Raw genomic sequence first — 14,427 nt, 5'->3', positions numbered from 1 at the left:
CATAATTGCTGACCAGTTACATTCCATACAAAATTGTTTGTTTGAACTCATCCCTGATAGAAAATGTGTCATGAGTTACAAAATCAAAAGATTTACTTAACTACGACAATACTGCATCATAAGTTTTAATAATAATGTTATATCTATTATTAAGATTTAGATGGATATCTGATCAGATTTTTTTTATCAAAGTACTTTAAGAATGCAAAAAGCCGAAAGGTTCACAAACGTTCTCTCCCCATTCACCACTGTATATAAATTTGGAAATGTGTTTTTATGTCTACAAGTCATACTATTAGTGATACATTTAGAATAGATACAATATCTAGTTTATATGAGCATACTGGTACAGCTCTATATATTCCTGCAGTTGTTAACTTTTATTTGTGCATGTCAAGATGGTATTATATGTAACCCCTTCCTTACCTGCATTTGTAAGACAACAAGTATGAGCAGCGGCTACATTTAACTTTGACGCTAACAGGGAGTCTGAGTTTCCACTGGAGATCGGAACATCTTGCTACAATCAGTGCCTTCACTCAGTGATGAAGAAACCCACCCCATGGAGTATATCGGGATCCAACTCTCAATAACCACTCTCAGACACAGAGGGTAAATTAAATATATAATTGCAGATAATATTGAATTACCATAAACACACTAATGTATATAAACATAAACAGTGTAAAATAATAGCTAACATGATAAACTCTGCTGCTGTCATTTCTCAGTGTAGTTTATGCAGCACCACAAACACAGTCTGTATGTGCACAGCATACTCCCACCACTGGTTCTGGTTAATCATATCTAGTGTCCCACAATGGTCGGTGCACAATGTTGGGGCCCTTGGTGTGGGTAGTGCTACCCTGATGGATTTTATGTTACATGGCAATCATGTATACTCAGACTTCAATAAGCTTCAGATCCAGCAAAATATATCTAATTGCTCTCCCTTTTTCTAGTTACTCAGTAAGGATGAGACTACACATGTCACTTAGGATAACTCTTGGTTACCAGATTGCTGGGTCTTCAATGCATCACTCCTCAGCAGGGTGCTTAGTAAAATTATTTCTTTGTAGTAGATACTGGAACAGCAGTGCAGCTCCCATACGGTCTATCTGTACTGTGCGTATCAGGAAAACTCTTTGGTACAGGGTGATCCTCGGAGCTGCTCTACTTCATTTACTGTCTATCTCTGCAGATTAGTAAAACTCTTTGGTACAGGGTGATCCTCAGAGCTGCTTTACTTCCTTTACTGTCTATCTCTGCAGATCAGAAAAACTCTTTGGTACAGGGTGATCCTCAGAGCTGCTTTACTTCCTTTACTGTCTATCTCTGCAGATCAGAAAAACTCTTTGGTACAGGGTGATCCTCAGAGCTGCACCACTTCCTTTACTGTCTATCTCTGCAGATCAGAAAAACTCTTTGGTACAGGGTGATCCTCAGAGCTGCTCTACTTCCTTTACTGTCTATCTCTGCAGATCAGAAAAACTCTTTGGTACAGGGTGATTCTCGGAGCTGCACCACTTCCTTTACTGTCTATCTCTGCAGATCAGGAAAACTCTTTGGTACAGGGTGATCCTCAGAGCTGCACTACTTCCTTTGCTGTCTATCTCTGCAGATCAGGAAAACTCTTTGGTACAAGGTGATCCTCAGAACTGCTGTAGTCACTTTTTCTGAGGGCACAGCTACAGACATGCGCAGCTCAGGCCTAGTCCTCTCCCCAGAGCCTCTTCTTGTTCCCATCACACTCTGCTCCTCCCCTTCCTCATTGGCTAGGAACACTGTCTATTAGGTTACAGGATAGGAGGGCAAGGTGGTCACAGCACAGTAACTGTAGGATCTGTAGCCTGGTTACATTTATATTCAAGATTACTTTAACTCATGCCCTTATAAAATAGTCAATCCAAATGAGCTATGGATTAACATCTAAATATATTAATTGTGGAGCTATTGTTAATTATTATTATTATTATTATTATTATTATTATTATTATTAGTATTAATAGGCTATGGTTGGTTATGCTTGATGTATCCAGCATCCAATACCTCTATTTAATTTTTTTACAACATATCACATGCAGTGATATACATTTACATTGTTTTCGTTAGTCTTTACTGCATTATATACTGATTTACCATTCATGTCACCTCTTGTAAACTTCAGCCCATTGGTTGCTATGAAAATCTTTGATGAAATTTTTTTATCGAGGGTAGGGGAATGTTCTCCTTAAATCTTCCCATCCTACAGGCTCCCGAGAAGTACATCTAAAAAATGTTCCTCCTCTCTGTGTATGGTTATAATATTTAACTTCATTGGCCTGTGGAATAAGCAATAGCTTTATGCATAAGGGGCATGACAGCAATTAACATTCAGTGAATCATTTAGTGTTTGTGTTAATCGTTTATCATACAAATCAAGGAGAAAGTATCATCTGCAGCAGCTCTACAAGAAGACCTTTGGTAGCGGTATAAAGAAAGGTGCAGGGGAAAGGTCAGTTCTGTTACGTTTGAGAGAGGTATCCGAAGACAAACTCTGCAGGTGGCATTAATTACACCTCGGAAGAAGCATCCACCATCTCAGTTAGCAGCTGTGACCCTGCCGTTCTCCAGGGTGATGCATAACATGAAACAGAGAGAAGAAACACTTCATCACCGAAATGAAGTTGAAATTCATATCAACAACTAGTAGTTATAAACTATACTAAATGACTATTTAAAGAAGTTCCGGTAGTGAAAGAAAAATTGCCAGAAGTAAAGGGTAAACAGCTGACTTTTTTATTCTGCTCTTACACTTTCATCATAACAAATTAAGATATTTATGTTGTTTTGTTTTATATCTGATGTTTTATTTTTTCTGTTAAATTGTTTAGGGGGCTAGATGACCTTTCACTGTAAAATATATGCACGTGGCAACTTCATCTACGTAGAGTAAAACATGAGTAACAATTGTACTTGTGTAAAATGCAATCAAATTGGAGTAAAAACCAAAGAAAATAAAAAGTTACTTGTGCTCTCTCCTTAATTCCTATGTATATTTAGACAAATGGAGGTCATTTAGTTGCTCCAATGGCCATTGGAGGGAATGCCCGTCTGCCAACGTCAAGGCAGACCCCCCTAAGCGGGTCCTAACACTGACCCTTCAGCCTGCTTCCCTGAGCTTCTGGCAAAGATATCTCTAATGAGACAGAGAGGGGTATTTTTATATACACCCCTATATACTTATTAACCCTTAAAAGGGAACACATGGGATGGGCGGCAGCATTGTAACAAGGCTGTGTGATACAAAGGACCTTGGAGTACCTTGACAATGACTGCTTGAAATATGTAATTACATATTTGTAGTTATATTTAAAGAGACACTCCAGACACTGTAGTGGTTATAGTGCAAGGATTCTATGGGCACAGTTCTTACAGTTTTTTGACAAAAAATGAAAATAAGAATTCTTGGCACAAAAAGTCTGTGCCTTCAGCATAAAACATCAAACAATGATGATTTAGTTTGTCTAAATAAACCAGTGAAAGTCTAATGGGCCACAGTGTTTGACCCCACAGACTGTGGGGAACCAAGACTTCCAACAATATTCTGAGCTTGGTGTGATGCTGATACAGTTTGGAGCTGACTAATAGGCTCAGGAAATTGTGAAGTATTCCAATAACCATCTCTGTCACTTTATATTACTTAATTTACTACACTATGATGGTCTTTTATTTGTGTATCATATAGGCAATATACTTATCCCTGTATCAGGAGGTAACTATAACCACTGTGTGGGCTATCACCTTTTTTGTGTACTTTGGTAAAAGGGCGACTGTCCAGCTGAAATCGAGACATTTGGGAGTCCTGCTATTGCTAACAGATTCTTCTCTGAAAAATATATAGATATTATACATGAGTTGACATTTATCAGAGATTGCACAGAGCTTACAATAATATACAGATAAAGAAGGATAGGGGAAACTGCTCTTGTAAGCTTACAATCTATCAGGGGGAGGAGCCATAGAGTCAGAAGATGAGTGGATTATGTGGAAGAGGAGAGTTGGAATTTGGGAGACAATTCATTGGAGAAAGTGATAGCTAATATGGGAGACACCTGAAATGAGAGTGTCAGGAACAGTGGTGTATCCTGGTTTTTTGCTGCCCTAGGCATTTGCCCTGGGCATTTGGGGGCGGCGTTTTTTGCCGCCCCCTGGAAAATGCCGCCCAAGGCAAATGCCTTGTTTGCCTCGCGGCTAAAACGTCCCTGGTCATGAAGTAATGACCAAAGAAGACAGGATCAGAATGAAGAGAGCAGTTGGTTAAGTATTTGGAGAGAAGAGCAGGTAGATATGGGGGAGGGATGTAGAATTAGGTCTTGGTAGGGCAGAGATTTCAACTTTCAATTTTGTTCTGGAAGAGAAGAAGCTAATGGAGAGACCGGTAGAGCAGATACATGGATGATGAATAAGGAAAGTGAGTCAAGCAAAGTTGTTGATGGCAGGTTGGAGAGGGGATACATATCGAACAGACAGGCTTAGGACTGAGTTGCAAAGGAACCCACTAAGCACCATAATAACTACAGTGCACTGCTGTGGTTGTGGTGCCAGGAGTGCCATGGGCATCCCACTGTGATCAGTCAATCCTCTTTTCAAAAGTTTGACTTCTTACCTAGGGTTTACTTGGCATCGCTTGCCACCTTCCTTGCAATAGTGCAGGGAGTAGCTCATTGGCTTAGAGTGATCGGGTGATGTTCTCAGCTAATGAAATGGCCCTGCACTGCAAAGCTATGTTCAGAAAAGCTAATAGCTTACTAGAGAATAGATTCACATTTTGGTTGTTTGGTGATTGACTGATGGTGGGGATGAAGTAGAGACGGCAGGTATATTTTGGTATTGTTCTTTGTAGGAGATTTCAGGTATTGGAATTGAAGGTGAAGGGAGCTCACTAACTCATCTTTTTAGATATTAGATTTTAAGAAGTGATTATTTCAGATAATTAACACTCAGTAGTAGGGAGGATGACAGCATAGGCACCTCTCTAATTGGGTGATTTAGACAGCTGCTAGCTCACCTAACTGGAGTACAGGGCCTATAGCATTTGGCATGCAGCAGAGGGCCACCACCAGAAGGATGTCCACTATTAGTAGGTGTTAAGAGTGACAGCAGCCAACTGCTCCTCACACTGCAGATTCGGGGGAGGGAAAGGGAGCACTAGCATACTTACTGGGCATCATATAATATTGCAGGCAGTCCACAAGGATTAGGGTATTGCTTGTACTAATAATTGAAAGCCTGGGTGAAGGTTGCATCTGTGAAGGAGCGGGTCTGTACTTACCTGCCTGCATCGGCCAACTTTGTCACTCTGCAATACCTCAGGAAGCTACTAAGGGGCCAATGATTATATTTAAAGTCCCTTCCCTCGCTTAGTAAGACTTCATCACACGGCATGGGAGCTGCTCTCTTCTGGAAATAAGGAGAAGGTGATGCAGCTTCCAGTAGTCAGTAGCACTGGACCACAAGGGTAAGAGGCCTAGCAACTTGTTATGCTGGGGGACAGAGACAAACAGGGATGGGAGGAGAGCAGGAAGTGGAGATTTGAGAAGAGGGGAAGATAAAGGTTGGGGGAGGAAGAGAGGTAGATGGAGCTGAGGGGTGTGAGGGAGATGGAGGGGAGAAAGTGAGATGGAGCTTAGAGGGAGGGAAGTTGATGGATCTGGGAGAGACACAGAGAGAGAGAGAGAGAGAGAGAGAGAGAGAGAGAGAGAGAGAGAGAGAGAGAGACTTCTTGTAATAAGAGGCTTCCAGGGCGGCAGGGTCACCATCAGGAGGGAGCAGCCCATAATCTGTAAACAGGATAAGCAATGCTTTGGGCTCTGCTGGGGCCCTGTAATGCTATGTGGTCTGGTTGGGCTTCAGAAACCATTGTGAACTCTGGTGATGGCACAGACTTTTTACAAAGTACAGCCTCTCCACATGCAAGGCCTCATTGGGAAGACATGATCTCTTAACAATTGCTGCCAGTGTTCGGAGGGGGCCATACAGAAGGATAGAAACCACCCATAAGTAGCCCTCTGAGTACAGCCAGCAGTTGGTGCCAGATCTCCACAGGACCACAGAAAAGCCACCCTCTTGGCAAAAGGTAGGCAGAGAGTAGGGTGACTAAAACCTCTTATATTTAAATATTTGCGTTTCTGTGTGTCTCTGTCAGTTCTTGTATAAGTGTGTCTGTTAGTGTGTATATGTGTGAGTCTGTTAGATTTTTTTGTGTGTGTCTGCCAGTTGGTATGTGTATATTTGCTGTGCATGAGTTTGAGGCATGTGTGTGTATGTTTGTCAGTGTGTCTGACATTAAGAATCACTACATGAGTGTATGTCTGTCTGGCAGTTTGTATCTGAGTATGTGGCAGTGTGTCTGTAATGCATACGTGTGTAAGTGTGTATCTATGTGTCTGGAAGCATGTGTGTGAGTTAGTGGGGGCATAGGATGTATATACGGAGAAGAGCCGGGGGCGTACAGCAGAAATAGTTTAATACAGAAAAGACACAATTTATTTGCAATGCCTATTTTTCTACAAATATAAGAAGAAGACCCACAAGAGGTTATTAAAAACAACTCCGATGTATTGAGCAATGCCATGTACAGCAACACAACTCAGTGTACTTTCCTATAGATTTATTAAGTGCATCTCAAGCAGTGTCAACTCTAATGATTGCCCTGGAAATGAAAAGATACTATAATTCAGGCATAGGGAATAAATTGGCAGGAATCAAAGTGTTTCAGATGTCCGTAAAATCATTTGCATTTTAGAAACATCATTTAATTCAGGATAGCCAACAGGTGGCTCTTCATCTGTTACACAACTCTCATGGTGATAGCCAGCTTGGCAAGGCATCACTGGGGTTATAATTCCAGCATAGCCAGAGACTTATCTGTTTGCTACTTCTCATTTTATGAACTAATGGGCTAACCCTATTGGGATATCATAAATACACGATGTAATAGGAATTCTACAACTATACTTTATATATGTGGTGTTAATAGGAATATGGTGTGGCAAACCTAGCCACTTACAGAATGTCTTTATATATATATGACTATCATTACCCTTGCTATGTTTATCTGTGGGGAAAAACCCACCACTGTTAAGAGATCTGTATATAAAAACGTTCATCTGGTTTATCTACTGCATTCATGTGCGTACAGCACACGAATGCCGCTAACATTACATTGCCAGTTTCACAAACAGTGGATTCCTACACTGTTTGTGAAACAAACTAAGGACCGAATGGGAGACCACCCCAGTAGGTTGTGGTCCGCTCATTAGTGAGGTTGCAACATTGTAACCAGCCATTAATGGGCTTTCTGTGTGTGGCCGCCGTTCATGTACCGAACACGTGGCGGCGGCCATCTTTGCTTTGTTAAAGTTCAGCGGTGTTTGGTTATCGAGTGTCAGGAACTGAAATCGGCCACTTGATTTCCAAACACCGCTGGACTTCCATAGCGTTCGGGAGACTCGCTCCTTTGGGAAAATAAAGATATTCGTGAGTTTTCTCTTCTAAACCCCAGTTCGTGTAAATGTATATTATGAGTGGCGTTCGGTTAATTCTGCAGGGATCAGAACGGTACTTCAGTATATTGTACCTACCGATCCCTGCATTCGGTTGAGAGGTCATTCACACAAATCGGTGGGAAATTGTGGGAATTATAGATTTTAATGTAAAATATTACATATTACTGTAAACACTGGTAATTCAATTATCTGTACTTGCTGATGTCATCTTGGTGCCTGTACAGCAGGGGCTGCTGGGAAACAACCTTGCATGGTCAGTTTCCCACACAGTCCACCTGATTAAAACCCCTGCTGGAAACCCTGTACAGTAAAATCACACAAATTGGAGATTGTTTCATTAAAGCTCTCAGTTGACCTCCAAGCTATGTATTGTCTAGTTCTTGGGAGAAAGGGATTGTAACTACGCTACCTGCATTTTGCCTACATTTTACCTGCTTCACTGTGTCTACCAGCAGAGATACCGTGGATAATACTACCACTCCACTACATATGGTATATGGTCGGAAATTGTCTTGCTCTAACAGAATAGTTCAAAATCACCTCCACTAAACTGAATAAACTGTTAGCAACTCATACATATTTGAAAAAGTTGCTCTTGTATTCAAAGAAACAAAGCACAGACATTCTCAAATTAAACACACTTTGCACTTAGCATTGACCTTTCTAGTTTAAATAGGTTATATTATTATTTTTTGTTTCTGAGTTATCTTTAAACAAACCCTTGAACAGGGAAATGTCGTAGTTCAGACCAGTATGCGTATAGGATTGCAATAAAATTTTCATTTAAAATTGGCATTTAAAATTACTTTTGTTAATCATTGTAATTTAATTATTTTACAACAAAAATCTAATTAACTATACTATAATGTTTTGCCATAAATACTGAAAAGCCTTCATTCATTTGAAAACATCATGAGTAAGATCAGCTGTTTTAGATGTATTATTCTAATCATGTATTGTCTTGTTTTTTATGTCTTATTGTACTACTTTCCATATTTATGTTTATGTATTCATGTGTATTTGTTTGCATAAAATCCAGTAAACCTTTAACTTTTTGCATTCGGCATGCATACGTTGGTGCGTACATATCATTCATTCTATATATTGGTTAAAGCAATGCTAAGGTCCTCCTCGTCTTAGCACACCACCACTTGAGCAAGACACCAAACAATATATACTAACCATTCTCAAATCCTAATCGATTGTAAGCTCATTTGGGCCTTGTTTACTTCTATATATCCAATTTCTATAAATATAATTGCTAATAACAATGATATGTAACACAATATACCTAAAAACAAAATTGATTGACACTGTCCCGTTATGTTGGTTGTAAAAAATAACATCCCATACAATGTTATGATATATACTGTACATTACACTATAGTTCTAGTGTGTAGCTATATAGCTGTATTTTCACCAGGCTCATTCGGTTACATTGTACTCTAGTCCAGTGGTACTGTAATTTTAGGTCTGCAGGTGCCACTTGTGCTATCTAGCTCACCTCAATGCTTTTAGCATAGGATATCCAGACCCACTTGACATAAAAATGGTAAGGTATATAGTCTGAATTTTAATATAATTGGTAAACTTCATAATGATGGGCTCCAGGAGCTGATACATTGTTGCTTTATTAACCCCTTAAGGACCAAACTTCTGGGAAAAAAAGGGAATCATGCCATGTCACACATGTCATGTGTCCTTAAGGGGTTAAACAAGATACCATCAGTATTTCATAGAATGATAAGAATGGAACAGAAGCAAAAAGAGAATAATCACATATAGCAAGTAGGAGTGACTCAAAAATATCAATTGTCTAGATAGGGATGCAGCTAGAGTTTTACCCCATATTCTTCAGCGACCTATTCAGATGAGCCATGCAATACTAATTTAGGAAAAATTAATACAATTTTATAGCAATTTTTCTTTTCATGACCAAGTAAAGTAAGTTTATTTTTCTTTTAAGTTTTATTTATTTTATTATAACTTATGTATAACTTACTATTATATTTGATTATATCTTGTGCGTAGGTAGAGGGTAACTGTGAATAGGCATAAACCTAACCCTTTGATAAACCCAACCTTGCTTCAATGAAACACACCAGACTTTGCTTTGGATTAAAATAGGTCATAGCTTTATTAAAATATAAATTTATAAATCTTTAAACTTTAACTTTATAACATAAAACACTATATACATAATTACTCAGTAAATAGATATGTCATTGAGTACCACCTTGCCAACCAACCATAACTAAGGGCAGCTGCCCTTCCCCCTCGTTCCAACCAGCACAACACCTTTCTTGGGCCTACCATTGAGTAATGCTAACCACTAGCCAGTTAGTTGGCTCAGTGGGCACATCCGTTATCCATCACTGTACCTGAGGTTAGGGGAGGGACAGCCCTACCTATCCACTTTCCATGGACCGCTGGTCCAACCCCCGGTTAACAAGGGCCATATATAGCCACACACCGGCTAGGCGTCCACAAGCCCGCTGGGCACCCACATAGCCCTCTGAGCTCCCACAATGCCCGCTGGGCACCCACCAAGCCTGCTTGGCTTCCACCACACCCACTTGACGTACACATGCCCGCTTGGCATACACATGCCCGCTGGGCAAACAAGCTGTAACAAACAAAAACACAGACAAACAGACATAGAACAATTAAAGGGATCGAGGTCGGAAAGCTTTTCCCAACTGATAATTAAGATGGCTGCTATGCTGTAAAATGGCAACCTACTTATACTAGCCCACCCATCCTACTCTACTGCTCAACCCACATTCCAAAATAACTTTACCACATTCCTCTGTATACACTCCCCTCACAGTCACATGTCCCTGTTCCTGCCTAGGTCTTGCCTTGCTCCTCAGGGTCTGATAGTAATGGGCAGAAAAACACAAGCATGTTATTGACAGTCAAGATAAATTCAAAAGGACACAGATCACAAAGAACCAAGAGATTATTGGTCACGATTCATTACCCATACAGCTCAGTAAAGAAAAGAAGTGTTAAAAAATCACACTCTGTTCAGAAGAGGATTAAGTTGAAAAACTCTCAAGGGGACTAAAACAAGTGTCTAATTCTTCCATCATTGATGAACACGATAACCCCTGTTGAATTCTAAAAGGATTAAATATCCCAGATTGCCTGAATGGACCCCGGTACCACGTGTCCAGATATATTGATTTTTGAATAAGGAAACCTTTGGATGAGGCAACTTGAAAAACATTACTGGAGGATTACCCCAGATCCACCTAAGTTAATAAGGTTTGTTTGACCCCTGCACTCAATCCTACGACTATACAGTACCAAGGGGAAAAAAGATGGATCTAAAAAAGGGTCTTCATATTTACCTTAAACCCTGTCAAAATAGACTTCTTGATATCCTGGGACCTTTGAATAAGACATTTGATCTATCCTAAGGATATCTTTAAAGAGGCAACCCAGTCAATGTGAATATTCTTTACAGAAGGATTTAGTGCATCAATTATTAAGAAGTTATCGAGAATTCACAAGTTTATTGCTGTTGTACTTTGATATGTTTCTTCATTGGACATAAGTTTTAAAAGAATTGAGATTCAAGTTCATGGACCGAATTCCCAGACAAGGAAGAGGACTTTTTAAATTTTACATTTTAAAGAGAGGGCTTACGAAGACTGAGATACTTCATAGTTGGTGGGTGTCAAATGTTCTTTGCTGAAATATGCTATAAGCAAATAAAGTAAATCATAAATGTGAGCTTTCTATTTTTAATTAAAATTGTGATTTTTCATCTGTTAGGAAAATACTAAAAATCTATTTTTTTCTGTAATCCAAAACATGCAACATATTTCTCTTTAATGATAAATTATCATTAAAAAAATACAGCCTTGATTTCAATATAGTCCTTTGGTAAATGTGTTAGGTCATCCTCATTTATACTGAACATCTTATTAGCACGTAGGAAAGAAAAATGGTCTTGTTCTCAATAATTAATTAAAATAAGATGATTTTTTTTCAAGTAAAAATGCGCACTAAAAATAGTTTTTAGCATCTTACAAAAATCTATAAATGTTATTTTTGCACATTTTTTGTATAAAAATCCATTGTTTACATATATTGCTATACAGATGAAGATAAAGAGATCTGGGGGTTATAAAGTAGTATACAACATCTGGTCGAGAAGAACCCAAGGCCTTTAGCCCTCAGGCTGGGAGACTTACGAGTAACAAGAGTTGACATATATATATTCCAATGGGATTTGAGCCTGTTCTTTACACTTTATGAGAGCATCGAGGTTGACAAGCAGTGGAAAAGCTACAGTGGGGTCAGTTTCGGAGAGAGCTTTACTCTGTGCTCTTCTAACCAGAATAATCTAGTTTAGACTTTTGGATGAGATGGAATCAGCACTAAAGTAAGAAATGGCGAGATAGAGTGTCATATGCGAAAACTAATAGTGACGGATAGCTCTTTTAAATGAGTTACAAATGGGCTTTTTCTGAAGCACATGTACTTAGCCAATTAAAATTATGTCAGCTTATTAAATTAATTTATTCAATTTCAAGTACAAATAAGAAACATACAATACAGACACAATAAATCCACATCACATAACAGCAACAATAAACAGAAAATAGGAAATATTATATTATTAGGAGTCCATTGAGCAGAAAGTACATTTGCAATGTGTCACTACATGTTAAACACTGACGAACTCCAAACACTATCAAGCTGGTTGGTTTTTTTTTCCGACAGCATAAAAATTAAACGTATCTTGCAGACATGTAGTACAATTAAATTTTTGTTTTCTTTATCAGGAAATTTACAAGTTTGTTTGGGAAACTTTTTTTTTTTTTGCACATAATTAAAAACAATATGGTCTTTGTTTTCACTGCTTTGTGGGGTGTTTATTATTATTTAGTTTATTTGCTATTCTTGGTATAATTGCCTAAATGTTATTTGATGATGTCAGCATTCAGAGATTTTTTCTCATTTCCTACATAACAAGTTGTATTCACTAAGCCATATGGCTGCACAAGTCCACTCACAAGTCAATAAGTTGGTTATTGGATTAGGTAGTTATCCACAAAAAGCATTGTATGACCCCAGGGATCCCAATATGTGATATCTTGTTACGAGTTAACTAAACTACCTTGGGCCATGATTGGAGATACAATAAGGAGGCACTTGGGCTTGCTAAAGGAAATGGATATTGGGTAGCCAGCTTCCTTGCAAGGTTTGTCTTCGTTGACCTCCTGAGACAATTTTCTATTTAAGTTATTGATGACTCAGCACCGTCTTTTCAAAGACATTGTGAGCTGATGGGTAAATGGTGAATTTGCAAATGGCTCTGACTTTAGCAAAGTTTAGATGCCCAATAAAAGGAAAAAAGTGGCCTGGATTAATCACCATTCAACTAGGCAAAAGAACTAAACAGAGTTATTGAAGAGATCAAACGCTGAGAGTAGATGAGGTGATTGGTGGTATTGGAAAGTCACTGACTGGGTGTTATATGCGATTATATCTTTCAAGCGGTACTGTCTGTTCGTAGGCTTTGTTTTTACAATAATCCTTTTTTGTCCCTCTATGTCCCCTTGGTTTTATTTATTTTATATAAATTCACCTTTTTTTTAGTTATACTTAAAAGATAAACTAGTGACTACTTTTTCTTGTGGGGAGTGAGATCTTTGAGCATTTTTGGCAATGGATGGAGGTCATGCAAAGTTCCATTTCAGTTGCTATGCTAAATTACCCACAATCCATCAGTCAGATGAATCCCACAGAAGGCAAGCAGACATCATGGACAGAGGAGAACAAAATGGTGGCGCCCAGATACTAAGATCCTGCACAACTAATAAAAGATAATACATATAACTATAAGTATTAATAAAGCCGAGTGGCAACAGGGGATATAACATTAACAAGCAAGAGGAATAAGAAAAGGAAATCTGAAAGAAAAATAAATAATGAAAGTTTCACTTAGAGGGGCATAGTCTGGAGAAAGACGTTGAAGGGGTGAAGAGGTGCAACCTACAAGGTAATGGTGTGGAGTTTTAGAAAGAGAATGGTATCAAGCTTTGGAGAGTGGGTGTAAGGGTTAAAATCATTTTATGCTAAAATTGTATTATTAATGATTAAAATAATATCTGCTGTAACTGCATATTTATGTCAAAATGTCAGTTTTTCCCTTTTTGTCTCCCTCCCAATATCTGTACATCCGGCTAACTGCAATGAAGATGCTGTTACCGGAGAGTACCTAGGTTTCGGTCCCAAGTACAAAATCCTCACAACAGTGGTCATCTACTATTACTTTAAGCCAAGGGTTCCCAACCCAGTCCTCAAGTACCCCCTACCAGTCCAGGATTTAGGGATCACACTATTGTGTCTAAAGTGTTTTGTTTTGTTTTTTTCTAAAAACACCTTAGACACAAATAGGTAATCCCTAAATACTGGACTGTTAGGGGGTACTTGAGGACTGGGTTGAGAACCACTGCTCTAAGCCCTAGATACTATTTGATCTAGCTGCACTGATACAATCATTTAAAGGAGCAATTAAAGTATTTTAGGAACGGAGGGGAACGATCAAGAAACAAGTAAAGCCCCCCTGAATAGTTTAGCTTACATCTTTCTGGAATGATTTGTTTCTGATATTTGTTAGTATTTATATTTTTAAGTGAGCTTCCATTTAGCAAGCCATTTGAGAGGGGTCTTCAAGTAGCCAAGCATGAACTCGGTATCCAGGCCATGATACATCTGATCTCGAGGGTATTAATGCATTTACTGTCTTGTAAACTCACAATTCAAAACTCATGCACACTGACAGGATTATTCACTAAAGCATAAGTTGTTAGCAATTCACTAGGGATTTGCAAACCTGAGGCAAAAAATAGCTAAG

This window comes from Pelobates fuscus, chromosome 4 (assembly GCF_036172605.1).
Source record: "Pelobates fuscus isolate aPelFus1 chromosome 4, aPelFus1.pri, whole genome shotgun sequence".
NCBI lineage: Eukaryota > Metazoa > Chordata > Amphibia > Anura > Pelobatidae > Pelobates > Pelobates fuscus.
Note: the sequence above shows the minus strand (reverse complement) of the source record.